The 19070-nt window shown below is 37.6% G+C and overlaps 1 pseudogene; it reads right to left on the reverse strand.

Moving 5' to 3' along the window:
- The window catches only part of LOC149167828 (uncharacterized), a 40803-nt pseudogene extending 28188 nt beyond the window's left edge, over positions 1-12615 (reverse strand).
- Between the last annotated feature and the right edge of the window lie 6455 nt (positions 12616-19070).

Here is a 19070-nt window from a genome sequence, read left to right on the forward strand (position 1 = left end):
TCATATCCATGAGCATATATTTTAACATCCCTTATGCGTTGCTCCATTGTCCATGAGTGTCTATAGCCCCAATAAAGTCACCCTATCATCCCAAACCTTTCTCCCCTACCAATGAGTGTCCATAAGCCCAAAATAGATATATACATGTCCCCTTAGTTGGCTAGATTTCCTTCCATAATATTTTACCATTTCATATTTCCTTAGTAATTGGTGGGCATGAAACACAACAACTCACTAAAAGTAACTATGGATTATTCTTGTTGTTAAGAATGAGTTTCATTTATTTTTAATAGTAACTAGTGAAATGATAACTTTGAAGGATTGTTTTGGGCAAGACCCAAGATTGAATTACAATGGTTTCCATTATTCACCTCAATATCAAGATATTCTAATTTTCCTATGCTCTTCGGCTAATAGGAATTACTTGTTGTAGTTTTCAAAATTTTCAAAATTTTCCCACGTAAGCTAACATGTCTTCGTAGAATAGAACCCAGGTGAAGGGGGATTAAACCTACTAGCTACCACTCAAGCTATTTTCCTTTGACAAGAATGAACTTATTAACTAACGATGCTTGCATGATAAGAATATCCCCTTAATATACTTATCCTTGGAGATCTTAATTGCCACCTTTCACTTAGTCAATTGACTGAGTGTGAGTTAATGTACCCTTTACATCCTATTGATTCATTCACAATAAAATTTCATTTTAGAGTAATCAAAGAGTTATACATCAAGAATGTTCTAAGTCCACCAAACAACCACTACTTGGAATACCTTTATCAATCCTTATAATCCTTATTTAGGTTATCTCTTTCAAGATGATAAATTGGGTAGTGCATAAGGAGTTTGCAAAGGCTTATTTATTATGCACTAAGCTATCCAAGCACTCTAGCATCTAAAAGGATTGAACATTGAGTGAGAATTTTTTAATTGCAAATTCTAGCCAATCTTCCCAAATATTTCAAAATTAAAGAAATAGAGTCAATAAAATATTTCAAAAATAGGAATGGAAGACTACATACTAAAGTTGAAATTGAATGTAATCGAAATAACAAACTAAAAACATGGAAATGTGTGAAGTAAAACATGCTATATGTTAGAGTCTGTCAATCCTACCAGTCACCGGTGATCAAATGTACTCTTTCAAAGTTGTTTATAGGGTTATTAGGTCAAATTGTTATATTTTCAAATAAAATTTGATTATCGGTTAGTATGTCTAGGTATGTTACTGCTCTCTCCATTTCATGGTCCAATGCCATTTTGGTCGTGTCATCACTCATTATGATGAGTCAATCAATAAATGTCTTGATCACCATCTCAGTCTCATCTCAAGGTCGATTTCATACTCCATTGGATGTCATCAATAGGTAGAGTCATCAAAATGGTCAAAAAGTGTCATGACAACACTTATGGTTAATCACTATGGGAGTAGTAATTAAGGGAAATAATGTGTTCAAGGAATTTTAGCTTGTTTCAACATCCTCGTTCATACTCCATATACCCCCTCAACCTTCCCTCATAAATCCCCTCATTCCATCTAAAACCCATTTTTTCTTTGAGAAAACCCTTAAATCGTAAGTTAAAACCCTTTTTTCTCTTGGAAACACTCATATTCCATATATTAATTCCCAAAACTCTAGCCATATCCCAAAAATCCTTTGTATATTCCTTTAGCCGCCATTTCATTGTTATACATTAAAACTTAGCTGAAATCCCTTCTAAATTCTAACTCTAGCTGAAAGTCCATTGTTTTAACTCTAGCCGCACCCACTTAAACTATATTCAAATCCTTTTTAAAGGCCCGCAACCCGTAATCGGAGTATATTACATAAATGATGCTCCACACCCCTCCTCGATTGCGATCTTGAGATCCCTCAATTGGCCTATCACAGCTATGAGTCTCGTTCCCCCCGCATAATCCTTTCCCTGGCTAACAGTCCCGCAATGACATCCCACATGTCGCAAATACTCCCCATCATGTAATAAACCCCTTGCCGATAACCCCTCGTCGATGAACCCCATCTCGCGTTAACTCCTGGTCCCCGACCCTTGCTATGTGTACTAACCCCCAAACCTTGCAATGAGATCCGACCTCGACGATAAGTCCCAACCCTTGCTATGAGTCCCAACCCTGGTATTAAGTCCTGACCATTGCGATAATTTATGCTCCTGATTGCGATAGGCTCTGGCCCCCAGAAATCACACTAAGTTTATGGTCCCATTCCCATGTACCCCTTCTTGGTTGCGATATTTTTTAAAGTTATTCTTGATGAAGTATCGGGTCCGGTCCGTCGGTGAAACACTATGGAACATGGTAAACAACCCTTCTCCATATTGCGATTGTGATATATAATTGACTCGAATCAACGACTTAGATCTAATCAGCTTGGATCATATAGCTAAGATCGACGGTTCATGTCTCTTCCCAGTGGTGAATATCAGTTCAGTTTTTCATGCCTTCGGCTGTGATTTTTCGCTATATTTTATGTAAATTCTCAACTGAAAGAACACAACCTCCAATCCTAGAGCAACAAATCATCTGTGTCACCACCACTCAGAGGACAACAAGGATATTTTCGATGCAAATTCCTTTCACCATTGCTCAAACAGAATGCAAAAAAGATGAAATAACAAGGCAGTTCATCAGTCAGCAGGATTAACAAAAGTGTTTATTCAAGGCCTCAGTTACACCATATTGCCCAGAAAAGCACCATAATTCAGCCACATGATATATTAGTAGTTGTGATCTATTTCTATGATTTTTCATAATAAATATTGAAGTCTGTTTGAAGATATTTTTTTGTAAAAGAATTGTATAAATACTGCAGATTTCGAAGTATTAGGGGTTTGACACCAAAGAGTGAAAGGCTTGGAGCTTGTATTCAATTATCTTTTTACAGGAAATCAAAGGCCATTTGCAGCTATTATTTAGGAATTCTTGTGGTATGAGTTTGTGATCATGTTTCTCTTTTGTTAATAGCTTATATGAATGATAATATCATCTCCTTTCCATATCTATGCTTTTCAGTGATTTTCCTAAGAGGTTTTAAACAAAATTCTTAAATTTAAGCTTTGTTTTGTTATGAATTTCATGTTTATGTTACCTATCTTCTGATAAATGAATTCATACTTGCCATGCTGATTTTGAATCTTTTCTTTTCCACCCTACACTACATCAACCAACTTTCTTAAATTATCACAAAATCATACCTACCCTGCTCCTCTATATCTATTGCAACTAAAACCTTTGATCTCTTGACCTAGTTCCCTAATTTTCACTCCCAATCCAGCAAAACCATAAAATATTTAAACCATAGGCCTATAACGTATCTAGCCTAATATATTTTTCCCATTCTAGTCAAATCCTTGGCTGTGACCATAGAGAGAGCCCTCTCTGGTTTGGTATGGCTAGCTATCAAACTAAAATATTGTTTTGAGGTAACCTCCTTCGATATCCTTTCTTAGCCTTGGGATATTGTGGAGGATAACATTTTGGCACAGTTGCCGGGGAAACAACTGATATATCTTCCCCGGGATTAGTTCTGCAAGTGCATTCAAGGCTGGTCTTGTGGATGATAGGTTCCAATACTCGAGGAAGGCTGATCTAAATCACATCATGTTAAGGTGTAAAATTCTAGCTCTTAAAAGACACATGAGGTCAAACCCTCACCGAAATCCACCTCTTGTTGTTGACATGAAACCTCCCCCTAGTTTAGCACTCCTCCACTATCCTGATGCCTTTGACCCAGACATGGCTTACCAACTTAGGGAGAGAAACCCTGCCACTTTAGAAGACATGCAGAGAAATGAAGTGAGTGTTAAAGCTAATTTGCTGATTAAGAAATCCAAAATAAAGCCGGAGAAGAAAGTTACCATAAAGGAGTCCTCCTCCTCTTATTCTGATGGTAAATTCAACACTCTTATAAAAACCATGGAAAAAATGATGGAGAGAATGACCATTGCAGATCGAAAGGCGGATCCCTCAATAAGAAATCCAAATTATAGGGGTCAACAACAGTGACAATTCAGAAATAAGCAGAAAGTGAAGAAGAATCAAGATCCTCTGGGACAACAACAAATTAGAACTCTGTTTCAACAAAATTACACCTAGGGCCCAGAGGAAGAAGAAGAAGATATTGCTGATGCAAACCATTTCTTTGAGGAGGATCAGGATGATCAACTACCTATTTTTCTGACTGAGGAAGATCATTTTTCTTAGGGTTCTTTTGCACCAAGTGATCAACAACTTGTCCTCACAAATGATTATGTATGGGCAGTGTAGACCAAAGAATACCAAAGGGGTTATCAGAATTCTCTCAACCATTTGAAAAAGAAGTACAATTTGAGGAGCATAAATGTGCCTATTACATTGAATCAGAAGAGGAAAAGTGCTTAGAGAGATGCCCAAGACAAAGAAACAACCACTGCTGATGAAAACAAAGAAAAGGAGATTGTTATTCTAAGTCGGGACAAGACCAATGAAGCCTCTAACAATAATGCAAGGAAGGGTAAGGAGACTCAAAATGAAGGTCATAGAAAGGAGTCTTATACCAAAGGACAACCCAAAAAGAAGTACACCACTTCAAAAGAGATAGAGAAGCAATCTAACTTGTTTAGTTTAGAGAATGAAATTTCTAAGTTAAAAGTTTCTATCCATCTAACTAAATTAGTCAAGAATGATAAATATAAGTCTCAGATTGCCATGATGTTAAAGGTAGATCAGATGTCAGATATGATTAATGTCTCTGATGATGAGCCTACAATTCTGTTTGGTCTAGCTGTAGAGGGGAGTCCAGAAGACAGTGAAGACCCACCATTCTACCTTAGTTTGAAACTCCATAATTTTATCCTTCATAACGCCATGTTATATTCTGGGGCCTCGCACTTATGCCTAAAGCCATTATGGAAAAACTAGGATTAGATATCACCTGACCATATCATGATCTCTATTCTTTTGATTCGGGAAGAGTGAAGTGTCTCAGTCTTATCAAAGACTTGGTAGTGTCTCTGGACCAGATTCCAGCCAAGAATGTGTTGATGGATGTGGTTGTTGTTGATATTCCTCCAAGGTTTGGCATGTTGCTCTCTCGAGCTTGGGGAGCAAAGTTGAAAGGCACACTACAACTTGATTTCTCTTATGCTACTATATTGGTGTTTAGGCAGCTTAGAAAACTGTACCAAGAGAAAAAGATGAAATTTATGATTAATAGCAAAGATAGACCTCATAATCACCCAATCCACGCTGTACATAACAACTTAGAGTCTTTTATTTTGTATAGTGATATGAGTTTAGTAGATGATGATAGACAGATTGTTGAAATTTCATAAGTTTCAGAAGTTATAAGTAGTGTACATAAAGATTTGATTGCAGAAAAAGAGAAACATGATGTAGACTATTTGTAGCCGGGAAGTTCACTTGAAAAGACTATTGAATCAATGCAAGAAATAAAAATTATCAAGACAACGATTCATCGTACAAAAAGTAAAATAAATCAGCCCTCCAAATTTCAGTTTTTTGATGAAGAAGATGGTCTTTGGACCCTGCAGTTTGATGGAGCATTGGGAAAGGAAGGATTTGGGATTTGCATGTGGATGCATGGTCCCTTGCATCAGTCGGGTAAAGTCCCTCCCAATGTAATATTAAGCTCATATAAGTTGGCTTTTTATTTCTCAAACAATGAGGCAGAGTACGAAACATTGATTACCGACCTTAAAATTCTCAAAAAGCTGAGAGCAAAGAAGATTTCAGTTTATGGTGACTCCGAGTTGGTGATTAAACAGGTAAAAGGGAGTACTAAGCCAAGCATCCAAGGATGCAATCTTATCGAAATGTTGTCCTTGATATTCTCAAAACTTTTTCAAAACATACATTGTCTTTGATTCCTAGAAGTTGGAATTTTATGGTTGATTCCCTTGCCACTGCAACAAGCATGTTTAAGATCCCAATCCATTCTAATAAGAAGCTTTCAATTCATGTCAATCATCATCGAAATGTCCCTGACAATATGAGATTTTGGCAGGTGTTTTGGGATGATAAGAAAATGAATAATTTTCTGCAAATGGAGGATGAATTCTTGCATTCCCATGTTGATGATGTGTATGGTGAGAATGATCAGGAAATTGAGGCCACCAAGGTTGAAGTGTTGCAGTTGAAAGACAATAACATTCCATGAGGTCTTGTGCCTTTGGAAGAGTTATTTGATCGCGATGATGTCGCCAAAAAGCTAACAATGGTCCCCACATAAAAGGGTGTTGAAAATATAAACATTGGCACAATTGACAAGCCAAAAATGGTCAAGTTGTTGAAGTCTCTATCCCATGAGATGAAAGGTAAATACATTGCTTTAATGGCTGAATTTTCTGATGTATTTTCTTGGGACTATTCAGATCTAAAGGTGTATGACAAGAACATCATCGAACATACCATACTAGTCAAGCCTGATCAGAAGCCATTTCGCCAGAAGCTGAGGAGGATTAATCCCAAATTGCTGCCATTTATTGAGAAAGAGGTAAATAGAATTTACAAAGCTGGTATCATAGTTCCTATTCGTTTTTCTGAATGGATGTCAAATCTTGTGCCGGTAAGGAAAAAGATGGGGGAGATTCGTCTTTGTATTGATTTCAGGAATTTGAACAAAGTGTCCTTGAAGGACAATTATCCTCTTTCGAAGATGGACCATATTTTGCAGAGGGTAGTTTGGGCTTAAAGGATGTCACTTCTTGATGGATATTCTGGATACAACCAAATTTTGGTGCATGAAGATGATCAATTGAAAACAGCCTTTGTGGACACCATGGGGTACTTTTATCTACGCTAAGATGCCATTTGGTTTGAAGAATGTAGGGGCCACATTTTAGTGAGCAATGGACATTGCTTTTGACAATGAAAAATATGTATTTCTAGTTATTTACTTGGATGACCTTACAGTTTTTTCCAAATCTGATGAAGAGAATTTGCATCATCTAAGGATTGTTTTTCAGAGGTGTAGGAACTATGACATTTCACTGAATCCAAAGAAGAGCTTATTTTCCATTAAGGAGGGAAAACTGCTAGGGAACATTATTTAAGAAGATGGTATTCACCTCGACCCCGCAAGAGTTGAAGCAATCCAACAATTAGATTTCCCAAGAAACAAAAGAGAGATTCAATCTTTCTGTTATCACAAAATCAAGCACTGGTAAGCTGCTGATCAGGAAGACTTTGAGTAACTGTTTCAAACCAAACTTTTGGCTGAGGCTTAGCCTCCTCAGCTTGAGAGGGCTCTCTCAAAGGGTTAAAGATTTTGATTAAAGAATAAGATAGATGGCTAACTCTATGGTTTGTGATTGTATATGTTTATAGGTTGAAAGATGAAGGTTGGCTACCATTGGGCTATGGAGTCAAAGTATGTTCAGTACCACAGCAAGACCAGCTTAACATGAAGTCAGGGCATAGAGAGTTTTTATACATCAACAAAACAAAGATACAATGCAAGGAAACACAGTTTATAAATACATGAAGGAAGTTAGAGCATCATTGATGAATTCTAAGTAACATGTATTCATACCACTGCAAGTAAGTGAAAGAGGAAAGCCATGAGACAATAGGACATTAAAAACCCTCTTTGAATCCTGAGTAGTGAAGCCAAAACATTCTACCTAGCATGGAAGTCAAGGCATTATAGAGTTCAAGTGCAGAAATGCAAATATAAAACAGTGAAACACAGTTAGTTTATCTATGAAGGAAGTCAGAGCATCATTGATGAATTCTGAGTATCATAAGTAAACCTCACTCCAATGTAAGTATTGGAAGATTCCATCAAAACAAGAACACACAAGAACTCTTCATGAATCTTGAGTTGTCTAAGTAGAAATTCTGCATTAGGTTAAAAATATACACAGTCTGCACATAGAGCAGCAGTTGAGCCAAAAAGTCTCCAACCCCTTGCTAATTCGACCTCTTGCTCTATATAAAGCATTTACAATTAGGATTCCATCATCCCTCCTCAAGAGAATTCGAATTTGCCATCAGTGACACCTATTCTAACCATAAAACAAACCATTAAATGTATTTGACACCTAACTAGTAGTCCTAGAGACCTAATACAACTAGGAGTGTAACCCCTTATTATGATTACAACAAACTTATCTAAACATTTAAAGCATTCTTTGACACCTAATACTCCATGAGGTCGAATTTGATGAAGCCTCCCACGTGGTCACCCAACTGCTGATGAGAAACCCTAGAATTTAGGGAACATGTTTCCCTGTTTTTAGGGTTAGATCCTTGAAAATTGCAGAGCCTTTATCTCTTCATCCATGACATATTTTACGAAACTGAAGGAGGTTTTTGTAGCCCATGATGTCTAGAACAAAAACCTCTCCTGTTTTTTTAAAATATTTCTCCAGCTGTCCAGAACCTGTCCCTGAAAAACACGTGGCAAACAGGGAAAAATCCGTTTTCTGAAATTAGGGTCTCAATGAAAGCTTCTTATCTCCCAACTGAAAACACATGCGAATAACGTGAGATAGGTTATTGTAGCTGGAAATGTTATGAAGAGAAACCTCCTTCAGAATTCCAATATAGCCTTTCATGTGACCAGAAACTGATTTTGAAAAACACTACTAAAACCCGTAGACAAAGCTTGACTTTCTGCAGTTTCGTAGCGCAAGTTTAACCATAAATTACTCCCACCTCAGAACGAATTTGAAGAAACGGAAAGAGGTTTTTGTAGTGCAGCATGTTTGGAAGAAAAGCCTCTTTCAGTTTGCAAAATTAAGTTCTCAGCTTCTCAGGAAAGCTTTTAGAAATTGACTAGTAAAAGCAGAAAACAGAGTTTCTTCAGCAGAAACAGGCTGCTACAGGGGTTTCGCAGTGCGCTGCGAAAACACTGATTTCGTAGCGCAAAACAGGATTTTTACAATGTCTGCGCTACGAAAACATGGATTCGTAGCTAGTTTCAAAATTTCTCCTTATCCTCCTCAAAGCTCTGTCTTTCTTCTTGACTGTTGGCTGCCTTGTTTCTGTCATTCTTGTACATTGGTGATGGTTGTACTGATGATGATATTTTCCTTTCTTTTGACATTTTCTCCTTTGAAATTTCTTTAGACAACACAACTTGGAAGAAAATACCTTGCTTGATTGAGGAGCTGCCTTGCTTGAATTTGATGAAGATTTCTGCTCTCCTTTTCCTTTGAAATATTTTCAGTGATAACAGTGGCTCCACTTGGGATAGTGTGCCCTTGTGGTACACTAAGAACCTGCAGTTCCAGTGCCTTATCCTCTTATCATGAACAAAAATTTATTTGACAAACATCTTCTTTAAGTTCCTTGGGCCTTCACCTCTGGCTTAAGCTTGATGATCACTGTAGGAGAAAGAAGTCTATATCTACTGAAAAATAAAAATGCTCAGTCACCTTGAGCTTATTTGCACTTTCCTATCTACCTACCCTATCAGCTGCAAGCTCCACTTGTAGCTCAAGGAACATGAAACTTCCAATAAATCCAGTCATCAATCTGATCTGAAACTTGGATCTCCTTACTGTGCTTGAACCATAAATAAACCAGATACTGAAATAACCAAGGAAGCATGAGGTGCAACTGTTCTTCAAGATGAACATATAATTGGAAGCCTGAACAGTAAATCTTTTCCATGTAGTCAGCTATAGGGTCAAAAAACACATGGTTAGTTTGATAATCATCATAACATTCTATCTCTTTAGACAACTGATCCTTAGCCACACAAAACCCCTTTGATGTGCTATCCAATTTTCTATTTGACAAGCTATCCAACTGCTTTTCTGAATCATTCCAACAAACAATGAAATTTTCCTCATTATTATCATCATTCTTTGGTGTAAGCTGCTGCAAGAAATTACAAAAATGAACAATCTTTTCCTCTGCCTGAGGGTCATAAAAAATTTCTTCCAACATTTCTTCTTGGTGTTTGTAATCATGTTCATTTTGATAATGATACGAAGACTGACAAGTCTGCTGCATCTCTACATCAATATCAGAGGATTGAACATGGTTTTCATAAATAAACCCCTGCTGATCTTCATGCTGCATTTCATGAGATGTTGTACTTTCTTCTTGGTGCTGAAATGCATTGTTATGAAGAGCCTCTAAAATTTCTTCATCCATAAACTCATCATCATCATAACAATCCTCCAAGTACTGAATGAGATTTAAAGAATGTCTACAACAATCTTTGAGCAACAATAAGGAAGGATGACACTCTTTATACATGTCATAGAACACATTATGGAAATCAGCAAGAGAAGATAATGAACCATTTTCCAAACTTTTATACCAAGACCATGCTTTTCCTTCTAAAGTGGCCATAAACATCCTCATGAGACAATCCTCAGGAAAGTGAACCTTAAGACTGCGTACATGCATATGAAACCTAACCAAATGAAGAGCAGCATTGTCCTTCTTTTCATCTTTGAATATCGGAAGATCCTCTAACCAATCAACCTTTGGCATAGGATTTGGAAAACCAGGGATATGAGACTGATTCATAGGAGCATACCTGGCATTCATTCTTGCAGTGGAACTCATCTTGTAACTTCATCAAGCTACTGATCTTTTAGCAGTGGAGTCACCTTCTAATTTCTTATTTGATGTGTGGAGTCGCCAAGGTAGTTTTGTAGCCTCGAAAACCTTTTTGAGCTCCTGCTACCTTCAGAAGTTCAATCTTAAAATTTCGGGAATGAGTAATCTTCAGGCTCCCGGCAGACGCACCAAAATGTTATCACAAAATCATGTACTGATGGCTGCTACCAGTTAGATTTTATGTAACTACTTCAGACCAGGCTTTAGACTAAGGTTAGCCTCCTTAGTCAGAGAGGGCTCTCTCACAGATTTGTGATAGGAATTATTAACAAGAAAAGATGGCTAACTCTTCAAACATTTTATGAAAACAAGCTGGTTGGAACAACAAAATAACATCTCTTCCATTGGGCTCATGGAGTCAAATACTTCTGCAGTAAACTATAAACCACTCAATCATAGAAGCCAAGGCATATAATGTTTAACACTCAAAACATCTCTCAAAAAGAACCCCAACTCATAAATATACACAGGAAGTCTGAGCACTAGGTGAATTCAGAGTGATTGCATATTTAGTGAGCTGTAAAATATATAAAGGATAATGACAAAACCACACATATTCTGAGCATTGAACACATGATGAATCTTGGGAAGAAAAAGTAATCCTTATATTACTGTCAAAAAGTCTTTTTACATAAGCTGATAAAAACTCTGTTTTTTCATAAATCTCCAACCCCACTTACATCAGAGTTTTCACTATATATAGGAAAACCAAAACTAAAACTATCTTGAGTCTCCTCAACAAGCATGAGGGGAGAGCTCGATAATCTACCATTAATTAACCTTATCTATTTCTAAACAAACTTATTAAATACATAAGGTATTGTGCTGTAAATACATAGAGTCCTAATTACATTGAAAATCCAACTCTATCTCCTCGTATGCATGATTCTTCTTGGATCCTTGACAGCTGTACAATTTCTGTTGTGGCTGAGATATGTTGAGGAACATTCACTGAACAGGCTGGCCTCGGATGCTAGCTGTATAGATAGCTCATTAATTAGTAAAGATGAGTACTCTATTTTCACGGTCCCTGTCTTCCATTCTTCTTCACCATTTAAAGACCACGCTCCAAGCTCTTTAATCCTTCAATACCAATGCATAACACCATATGCCTCATGATCTGGATGCCTTGTGGACTGAACAGGTGTACCAACCAAAAATTCCGGTAACCCTACCAGAACCCTAGTAATTCGGTCATAAAGTGCCTTTAGGAAAACTTTAGCAAAAAACCAAAATATTTCACTTTTTCTTCAAAACTTACACCTGTCACTGTTTGAAATGCTATGACAGCCTTGTATGATCTCCCTCCTGTCCTCGAGGCATTTCTTTCAAAATTCGCTGACTTCATCATCAAATTTCATTGTTTTCTTATAAAACAGCGTTCTACAGTAGTTTCGTAGCGCGCTACGAAACTACTGTTTTTGTCAAAACAAAACATATTTATCTTGCAGCGCTTTCTGCTTAAAACTCATGATTTCTTCAGATATTTTATACAGGTGTTAGGGACCTAAATAACTTCAAAATGATGGAGGTTGAACCAAAATTTATCAAAACTTTGAAAAGTACCTTTCCTCTTAAGTCAGTGAGCTAGTTTCCCTAGCTTCTTCTTCAAACTGCTAACCTCTTCCTTCAAAGCCTTATTTTCTGATCTCAGACACAGGTTCAACTTTCTTACGTGTTTTGCTTGCTTAAGTGCTGGTATCATCCACGAAAATACATCAGACCCTGAGCCAGCTTGCTTCAGTAGACTTGTGCTGCCTTTTAATACAGCCCTTCTATAACTAGCATATCTCATTGCACGTTCTCTAGAAAAACTCCTTATCTGAGCCACCTCTTCCTGGGTTTTTCCTGCCTGGTTCTTGATAGCAATGACATTCCCTCCTTGGCTAATAATAACCTTTTTACTTTTGTCTTTACTCCTGACTGCATGCACTGTTTTAGTCAAAACCTCAAGCAACTCTGTACTAGGCATTTTAACAGCTGCCTCCTCTTTTTGCACTTTCTCGGCCTCTTTCATTTGTCTTCTTGTAATTGGCCTCCGTGGCTTGAACACATATTCTTCACTTGGCTCCTCAAACCGTAACCTTTTCGAAGCCTTTGATTTCTTCATGCTCTCTGGTGAGGATTGGGTTAAGTCAATGTGCATTGGTTGCACTGGCTGGTCCTGCTCAAGCTCCATTGGCTCAATCTGCACTGACTGATCTTGTTCAAGTTCAATTGCTTCAAGTAAATCAGTTAAACTAGCTTTTGACACAGGACTTTCTTCAACAGCAATTGACTTACCCTTCTCCTTGCTTAACTGACCTCTGGTTTTTACTCTTGATACCTTTTCAACTTCACTTGATGCAGGTGCATCCTTCTTCTGTTTGACCTTCTCTTTTGATGATGATTGAGGTGTCTCCTTGATCACCAAAGGCTTCACTGGTTTCTTCAACTTGGTTTTGGACTTCTTCTGATCTTTCACCTCCTTCCTGAGCTCAGCAAGAGTAGGTTCTTCAATTGCTTTTTCTCTTTCCCTAACAGGCAATGGAGTAAGGCCTGTCTTGCTCTGAAAGCCAGCCATAAAAATAAAGGAGTCCCAATCTTTACCAATCTTCTGCAAACCATCTAACACTAACAACTTCACCAAACCATGATGAAACAGTGATGTTTCACAGTCATCTTTTTTCAGCTGAATTTTATCACACATTTTACTTAGGCTTCTGAACAAGTAGAAAGGGATATCTATTGATGCTTTGCCTGTGAAATGTAACAAAAGTTTAAAATGATATGAATAAACTTTGTTATACCTCCCTTCGCATGTTAAATATTTTTGGATGCATGTGAGGAGCAGGGCAAAATGTTCCTTCACGTAACTCCTTGGCACAGCTTTTGTGAGATCTTTGTTTACATAAGGTTCCTTCAAAAATTCCTTACAGGGGCTCATGTCGAATTTAAAATTTTTGAACCATTCATGTCCACCTCTAGGAATCTCTGTCACATTAGAAATGGCTTCTGGGGATACAGGGAATTCTAGCATTGACACCTTAGAATTGAAACCAGTAAAATTCAATGCAAAAGCTTTTGTTACCTCTGCGTGCCCTCCTTGCAACTTCTCACAAAACCTCCAGCAACCAACACTTTTAAAAGCTCTTGCTACACCTTCATCCTTTAACGTAATATCAAGCCCCTCCGGTTCTGTTCTTTAGCACCTACCGGATCGATGTTCCCTTTTCTCCATTTTTCTTTGAAAACTTTCGGACAGAGAACTAACAGCAGCTTCAACTCAGAATGCAACTTCAAACTTTGGAATGCAGGCTCGCTTGCAATCAGGTCCTTTTAAAAGAAAACTCGGGCTCCCTTTGCGCTTCAACAGTCTTGTCATACAAGCAAATCAGTTTACGCACAAATAAAAAATATCTTGACACTACCATACATCATAAAATCACTTTGAATGATGTTTATGTGCGTGGTTCTGAACCTCATGGCGGAATGATGACCCATAATGACCTGGAGAGGACATCAACTGACAACATATGGACGGACCTAATGACTCAACCCCCCAGACTTGACATTTCAAGAAAACGCGCTGCAAAATCCCCGAATCCCCGATTTAGTAGCGCAGACAGTTTAAAATTAACGAAATGCGCTACGAAATGGCTGATAGATGACACGCTACGAAAAAACAGAAACATCATTGCGCTGCCAAATTGGCCAATCAGACTGCGCTGCGAAACTGCGCAAAGGACCAATGACGTAAACAAGACAAGACATGCCTTAAACAATTATGATGAAGGATGATAAACGGTTTTTGAAAATGACTCACATCAATACCTTTTTAAAACATTATCCCTAAGTAACACACATAGGAACATAACCACTAGACAACTCTTTTTTGACTATGAAATTTTTTTGGACAACATTACATACATTGACTGCAATTTACATTGACTGCAATTCTAAGTGATAACAGTGGCTCCACTTGGGATAGTGTGCTCCTGTAGTGCACTAAGAACTCGTAGAACCAGTGTCTTTGTCCATTTTATTACACTCCCACACGGCTGACAAGCATTCCCTTCAAACTTTGTGGGCCTTCACCTCGGGCTAAAGTTTTCTTGTTCAGCTTGTCATTTATTTTTAACAGAAAACATTCACAAAACGGTTATTTACAATGATCATGAGATACTTGGCAGATTTTCACTGATTGTAATGCTTTAAGAACCTGCCATTAACAGGTCCTCCAGCATATGGTGATCCATCAACTTCTTGCAGAATATAGGTGTTGTTTCCATGGAAAGCAGAAATCAGATATGGTCCCTTCCATAAATTCTCAAATTTGCCATGCTTACCTTTTTCTTCAATTCTAGCTTCCCACTTCAAGACTTTGTCATTAATCTGAAATGTAACATCCTTAATCTTCTTGTCAAAAGCTCTCTTGACCCGATTCTGATTCTGTTGATGGCCTTCAAACACCTCATTCCTTTTTTCTTGCAAAGCTATCAACTGGTTTATCCTTCGCTGTATGGCATTTGGTTCCTCTTCTAGCCCTTGAATCAGCTTCATAACTGGTACCCCAAGAGATGTTGGGAAAATAGCTTCTGCTCCATACACAAGCTCATAAGGTGATGTTCCAATAGATCTTTTTGTGCAAATGCGATCAGCCCACAAGGCATACTTCAACTTTAAGTGCCAAGCCTTTTTGTTTTCTTGCAGCAGTTTTTTGATAATCCTCACAAGGCTTTTATTTGAACTTTCAGCTAATCCATTTCCCTGTGGATAGTAAGCTGTGGAATGACCAAGGGAAATATGGTACTGATAACAAAAATTTATCAGCCTTTTAGACTTAAAAGCCTGGGCATTATCTGTGATAATCTTGATTGGACAACCAAACCTTGATAAAATGTTATTTTCTAGAAAAGATATTATAACTGAATCATTAGCTTGCCTGGTAGGTATTGCCTCTATCCACTTTGTAAAATAATCAGTGGCTGTGAGTATCCACCGATGTTGTCCTGATGAAGGAGGATGTATCTCACCTATAAAATCTAACCCCCACTGTTGAAAGGGTGCTTCTACATAGATAGGAACCAATGGCATAGGCATAAGCTTTCTCTTGCCCTCAAACATCTGACATTCATGGCAGGCTGCTATTTTCTTGTAAATGTCCTTGAACATAGTGGGCCAAAAATATCCAGCTCTCAAAATTTTATTTGCAGTGGCCTTCCAATAATGATGGCCTCCACAATCTCCCTTATGAAATTCATCAATCACCCTATCAGCCTCTTCTTCAATCAGACAATTTAATAGAATCCCTCCAACATCCTTCCAAAATAAATTCTGCTCATACACAAAGTATCTAAGGGACTTCAGCTTGGTGAACTGAGCTTTAGACTTGGAAAGGTTATCAGGAGCTCTATTGTGCTGTAAAACAAATGCCACATCCCTATACCATTCTGGTGTCAAAAATTTTTCATTGATTTGAACTAACTCTTCTTCTTCTTCAAAAATTTCTGATATTTCTGCGTTAAAATTGATATCACTGCTGTCCAGATTTGAATGAGTTAACAATTTTGCCAAACCTTGACCCTTCACCAACTTGGTGGGCCTAATTTCAATGTCATATTCTAACAATTTGGCTATCCATTTTCCTCTTTTTCCATCCGGGTCTGCTTGTGTAAGGATGTCTTTAATAACAGCACTTGGCACATATGCAACAATATGAGAATGTAACACATAAATTCTAAAATCCTTGATTGCCTTTACCAATGCATATGCCTGCTTTTCTAAAATGTTATACTTCAATTCAGCATTAGCCAATGTCTTACTAAAGAATGAAATAGGCTGTTCAGTACCTTGACTTCCTTTCTGCAATAAGACTCCAGCAATTGTATCTTCAGAAGCAAATGTGAAGATTAGAAATTCCTTAGTGAAATCAGGGCTGATGAGGACTGGTGCTTGAGTAAGTGATTTCTTAATTTCTTCAAATGACTTCCTTGCCTCAGCTGTCCACTTAAATTCTGCTCCTTTCCTTAGCATTTTTGTGATATGTTTAACCACTTCAGCAAAGTTAGGGATGAACCTTCTAACAAAATTAACTTTACCAAGGAAAGATTGAATCTCTTTCTTGCTCCTTGGCAAATCTAACTTTTGGATAGCACTGACTCTATTAGGATCAATCCTAATTCCTTCCTCAGAAATAATATGCCCAAGCAATTTACCAGAAGTCAAAGCAAAGATACTTTTGGTTGGGTTTAAAGAAATACCAAACCTCCTACACTTCAGCAGTATCTTTTCAAGGTGCTTTAAATGATCTTCCTCCCTCTTTGAAAAGACTGTGATATCATCAAGATATACCACAACTGATTTATCTTTTTCCTCTGCAAAAGCAATGTCCATAGCCCTCTGGAAAGTCGCCCCTGCATTCATGAGGCCAAAAGGCATCTTTGCATACATAAATGTGCCCCATGGTGTAGTGAAAGCTGTCTTCTCCTGATCATCTGGATGAACAAGGATCTGATTGTACCCTGAGAAGCCATCTAACATTGACATTCTTTGAGAGCCAACAATATTCTGCAAAATAAGATCCATTTTAGGAAGAGGATAATTGTCTTTCAATGAAGCCTTGTTCAAATTCCTGAAGTCTATGCAAATCCTTATCTCTCCATTCTTTTTCCTAACTGGTACCAAGTTAGCAAGCCAATTTGAAAATCTGATTGGAACAATAATCTTTGCATCAAAAAGCTTCTTCACTTCCTTTTCAATTAATGGCATTAAGAGAGGATTAATTCTTCTTAATTTTTGCTTAAAAGGCTTCTCATTTTGCTTAATTGGGATAGTATGCTGTATGATTGAAGAATCATACTGCTTCAAATCAGCATAGCTCCATGCAAAAACATCAATAAACTTCTTCATCAGTTCAACATATTTGACTTTTATATCAGCTGATAAAAACTTTGAAATTTTGACTAATTTAGGCACCACTGAGTCACCTAAATTGCAACTCTCTATTTCTTCTTCATTGGCTTGCAACCTTGGTGCTTTAAACACATCATTCTGATCAAATAGTTTCTCAAGTGGAATAAGACCTTTAGGAATTAGATTATTTTGCAGCTGCAATACCTCAGGCTTTTCTTTTGTCTCCACTAACATGTTCTGCTGATCAATTTGACTATGCTCAAATTCTCCTTTCAACTCTAGGAAACTTCTCACCTGCTGATCATCTTCAAAGACTTGCCAATGTAAAATATTATCTGGGATGACTGGCCTATGACGAACTTTCACTTCATAGCTATCAGAAGAATGCTTAGGGATAACAAAAAGACTAGCTGCAACAGCAAGGGAATCTGCAATTGAATTCTGATCTCTGGTTTTTATATTGAAAGTATAGGACTGAAACTTTTCCAACAATTCCAACACCAAGTTTCTATAAGCTCTCATCCTTGCATCCTTTGTTTGATAAGTGCCTTGAACTTGCTTTATGACTAATTCAGAATCTCCATAAACAACAATGTTTTTTGCCTTCAATTCTATCAAGGTTTCTAAGCCTAATACCAGAGACTCATACTCCGCCATATTATTAGTACAATCAAAATTAAGTTTATATGACAGAAACTTACTTTCTTCAGTTGGACTCATGACCCAAATCCCAGCTCCTGCACCTTCTTTTCCTGCTGCTCCATCAAAGTATAAAGACCAGCAACCAGTGATGTCTTCTTCATTACTTTGTTGCACCTCCTGACACTGATTTTCTGCATGTTCTTCTTGTGGTTCCTTTCCAACTGCTTCATTGAAGAGAATGGCTGATCCAAGGCCTGTATCACAAGAATAAATAGGGAAATTCTGTGGTTTGTCCTTGCTGCTCACCATATATGCCATCCTTGTCTCACGATATAACCTTCTTTGCTCACCAAACACTGGAATGGTAGCATAAGTCAGATCCATTTGCATGGTACCCTTTATTTTTGCTGCCCATGACCTTGAGAGTAACATCCCAAATTTAGGTGGAACATCTGCAACAACAATATCCATGACAGTGGTTTTGGCTGGGATTTGTGTGAGTGCCACAACCACATCCTTTATCAGCCCAATACAATGAACCCTCTTTGAATCAAAAGAAAATAAGTCCTTGTATGGTCTAGTCACTTCTAATCCTAACCTTTCCATAATGACTTTAGGCATGAGGTTATGGGATGCCCCTGAATCCAGCATGGCATTATGTAGAGTCATCTCATGTATATTGATGCTTATATAGAAAGGAGGAAACTCATCATTTTGCTCATCTTCCAGTCTTGGACCTAAACAAATAATAGGATTATCCTCTTGCACATTCAAAATATCAGCCCCTCCTGGTGGAGAATTAAGCATTTCCACAATCTTACTTCTATACTTGTCTACTTTCAAGATTTCATTAAATGGGACTGATATTTTAATTTTAGCCATCTCATTTTCTATATTAAACACAGAAGTAGACCTTTCAATTTCCTTAGGAGGAGC

Source organism: Pinus tabuliformis, chromosome 5_1 (genome assembly GCF_031772625.1).
Source record: "Pinus tabuliformis cultivar Carrire ecotype Pingquan chromosome 5_1, CPIR1, whole genome shotgun sequence".
NCBI classification, from domain to species: Eukaryota; Viridiplantae; Streptophyta; class Pinopsida; order Pinales; family Pinaceae; genus Pinus; species Pinus tabuliformis.